The following is a 3834-nucleotide window of genomic DNA, read 5'->3' on the forward strand; positions in this document are numbered from 1 at the left end:
ATAAATATGAACCCGGGTGACTAACATGCTTGACTAAACCATTAAAACTGGGCTCCCATAGAGTAGCGTGCTACCGTAGGCAGAACCACTATATACATGCTCATACCATACTGGGTAGAATTACTTTACATTAATACATTTGGCAGGACGCTTGTGAGGCTTTTAAGTCCATTTGAGGAAAACAAAATTAAGTAAAAGCTCAGAGCTAGCCATATGCGTTCAAGTAGGGTAGGTTCTTGTAAAACACAACCATGCATCAGCGCATTAAATGAAAAACAATGACACCTAAAGGATGAGATGCAAAATATGGAACGCTTCACGAATTTGCGTGTCATCCTTGCGCAGGGGCCATGCTAATCTTCTCTGTATCGTTCCAATTTTAGTATATGTGCTGCCGAAGCGAGCACACTTCAATAAGAAAAACAATCCGTATATAAATGATCAGATCTTGTTATCTCTGTAACTTACTGTAGGATTATATTTAAGTATTAAAGTACTAATGTAGTGATTTACAACAGGTTCGTTTCCATCTTAAAGTAGGAAGTTAATAAACTCTATCTATAGATAGGAGCCTCGTAGTAGGACCCTAGTACTTCGCGAGGTCTTATGGGTATGCAAATAAGGGCAAGGCTCAGGCGTGTGCTTTATCAAAAGAAGATGTGGCGGCCATCTTGGAAAGGAAGGTGGTGCTCTAAAGCTGTTACTCGTGCATTATGCTGGTTATTACGCATTACAATTGCAGAAAGATGACCGTGGAAACATTATTATTTTGTGTTGTTTGCCTCTGCTGCTCTGAATTGAATTGGTAGAATCGATTACTTTCTATGACAAGTGAATGGCAAAGTAACCACGATAAAACAAGGACACGATATAGCCATATTTAGGCGGTACATATGTTGCCCATATGAAGTTGAACAAGGCTATGTTTCTGTGCACATCGAGGAAATCGTGAAACATTCCGTTTGTTTTGAAATTAGAAAGACCTAACGAAGAGAAATTAGAACAATTATTCATATCCTGACAAAGTCGTCTCGTAACTTCCTCATAATCTCGTAGCTATCAAGGGGCACATTTTCAGCCAATATTTTTTGGCCAATTATATTTTGCGTGATGCCGCTAGTAGGGCCTTACATGCAATGGGGCACATGGAACTACAAATCCCCGAATGCAAAGTGGTGGCGACTAAAAGGCCAGAATTATTTAGAAGTGTCACTCGCGACATGCGTTCAGTTGCAGGTATGTGATGGTCTGTCGAATGCTTTCCATCTAAAGGGAAATTATTATTTCCGCAATCTCTTAAAACTTCAATTTTCCAACACTACGCACCTTAGTGAGAACTAACACTTTTTTTGAGTGGATTCCTTCAAGTCCATGCAGGGATTGGGTTTGTCTGAATGGTGTATGAAGTCAAAAGAGGCCGACTCCTTCCAAATGCTGGTGAGTTGACTAGTTTGTTACAGTATACTTAGGTCTTCAGTTAAATTAATAGTAGCAGAGATAGTTTCTGCCTAGGCAGGCTTCTGTGCGTCATGTTATTCCTCAAAACGGTGGGCCTAGTAACCCCTTGGTTATCAATAGTTTAACTCTTTTGCTGCAATCAAGGTAGCGCGCGATTTCTTTTTACCACCAAAATATTTGTTACCTGCACAACACCCTTTCAAATTGTGCCTAAGCAGAATTTGCTTTTCACGCTTCCAAGATGCTAAAATGAGTAATACCAAGTTTGGTGATTACATTTAATAAGAAAAGAGACAAAGTACAATGGGGCTTATTTACAAGCCTCTTGCGCCACAGGTGCGTCAAGTTGATTGACACACTGGCGGCGCAACCTGCTGCGTGATATTTACAAGCACACGTAAAGCCACCCTGCGTGGCTCTACCTGTGCTTGTAAATATTGCCCCTTTTCACGCAACCCTTTGCGTATTAGGGGCATGACATTAGTGTTGCTGTGGGTGTACCCAAGCACCACCCATGTCCAGTGATGCATTTCCAGATTTACAAGCAATTGTAAACCTTGAAATGCATCCGAATGCTACGCGTGACGTAGTTAGGCATTTCGAGGAGAAATGTTTTAATTTCTCCTCGTTTTTTTCCTCTTTCAATGCGTGCTGCTTTCTACAGCACACATTGGAAGAGGAAATTACCGCAATTGATTGTTTTTGGGCAGGAAGGTGCCCCTTCCTGCACAGAAACAATCTCCCCAGGAAGCAGGCATCCTTGCACCATGGTGCAATGGTGCCTGCACCGACGCAAGGCAGCAGTTTGTGCGCCAGCGCAGGGAAAAGCACAGAAATGCGACATATTGTTGTAAATATGTTGCATCCCTGTGTTCGAAACTAACGCAGCACGGCACAGCAAAATGACTTGTGGCACCCCGCTGCGCTTGTTTCTCGTAAATAGGGCCCAATATACTCTGTAGTGTGTGTCATAGTAACCGCGGCAGACAGCTCCAAACCAGGAGCTAGGACATCGCCAGAATGCAGAACTTGAGCCTGATTAATTGACTTGGCTGTTACAAATAATTGACTCTACAGTAGTGCTTGAAATGGAAAAATAGAAGTGCAGGTACTCTGTATGAGAATACATGCTTGTTTCTGAGCAGTGCCAACACTCTCCAATTAAAAGTATTAAGGGGCATAGTATCAAGAAAGGCGTTAAATTTATCGCCAAAAAACTGCCGCTATAGCCGCGATAATGGACGTGATAATATGCCCTGGAGAATTACAATAGAAGCCCATGTTCTGGTGTCAACATGGGCTTCTATTGGAATTCTCTGCGGCATATTATCAAGCTCATTATCACCGATTTAGCAGCAGTTTTCTGCCGCCAAAGCGGCGATAATTTTAACACCGTGTTTGATAATATGCCCCATAGTTTTTTCTTGAGAAGTGCATGTACTCTCCCTCTCAAAATAAAAAGTGACGGTACTCAGTACCGGACAGTACCGGCCCATTTAAAGCACTGGTCTACAGCTGTTTAATTAACAAATACATTTGAAGCTGAAGAATCACAAGTATATGTGACGTGCATGTATGTGTGTCTGTGAAAGCAAGAGGGTAATGGTTTATGTGAGAGAGAAGCAGGATTCAAGGGAGATTAGGGTGTGTTACGAGGGAGCAAGAGTTAATGTGAGGGAAGGGTAAATCAGGAGAGGATTTGGGGGGGAAAAGAATGATGCGAGGCAAGGATTCTTTTACACCACACTCTTGGTCTTTCCGTGGTAGAGTTTTCCAAAGCACCCTTTTCTTGTGAAGAACTCCACGGAGTCTGTGCTTAATGGAGGAAGGTCTCGGGTTGACCAGTCCCTCTTTCTCTGCTCAGAAAAAGAGTGAGGCATGAAAAGTACCAGAGAAACCAAATCTCATTTTGCATTTTTTTTTTTAGCAAGCAGTTAATGAGAACATCCTCTGCCACCTGATTTACCACACATCAAAGCACAGAGATAACAATGGGATCTCCTCAGTGCATTGATGACAAGTAGTTTCTGGGACCTTGAGGATTCTATTTGATCTACGTTTGTTACACCACCTCAAAGTATTTAGTCAAAATACGGACGTGATCGCGAGGCATCATTGTTGAGCTACTGTGGGGGCATAGAAATTTGTTTTTAAGAAAAATGGAATGATTAAAAATTGAATGCTTTTTAATTTTTTATTGGGGACTTTGGTTCTGATTTTACTTTCTTTTGCATTTGGCACTTTTCAGGCACTAGACCCGGCGTTGTCCGTTTGTTAGCACGGGCACGTCTGTTTCCGGGGTCAGCCTTCTAGTTTTTTTCTCTTTTCGCCTATTTAAACGCCGTGCTGGCGTGGGCGCTTAGCGGACGTGATCGC

The 3834-nt window shown here is 42.3% G+C and overlaps 1 non-coding gene across 1 annotated transcript; it reads right to left on the reverse strand.

Moving 5' to 3' along the window:
* Positions 1 to 300: 300 nt before the first annotated feature.
* LOC146817146 (U6 spliceosomal RNA) lies at positions 301 to 407 on the reverse strand. Its single transcript, XR_014964418.1, has one exon. It is a non-coding gene; the product is annotated as a U6 spliceosomal RNA (small nuclear RNA).
* Between the last annotated feature and the right edge of the window lie 3427 nt (positions 408 to 3834).

Source organism: Triturus cristatus, chromosome 6, assembly GCF_964204655.1.
Source record: "Triturus cristatus chromosome 6, aTriCri1.1, whole genome shotgun sequence".
NCBI lineage: Eukaryota > Metazoa > Chordata > Amphibia > Caudata > Salamandridae > Triturus > Triturus cristatus.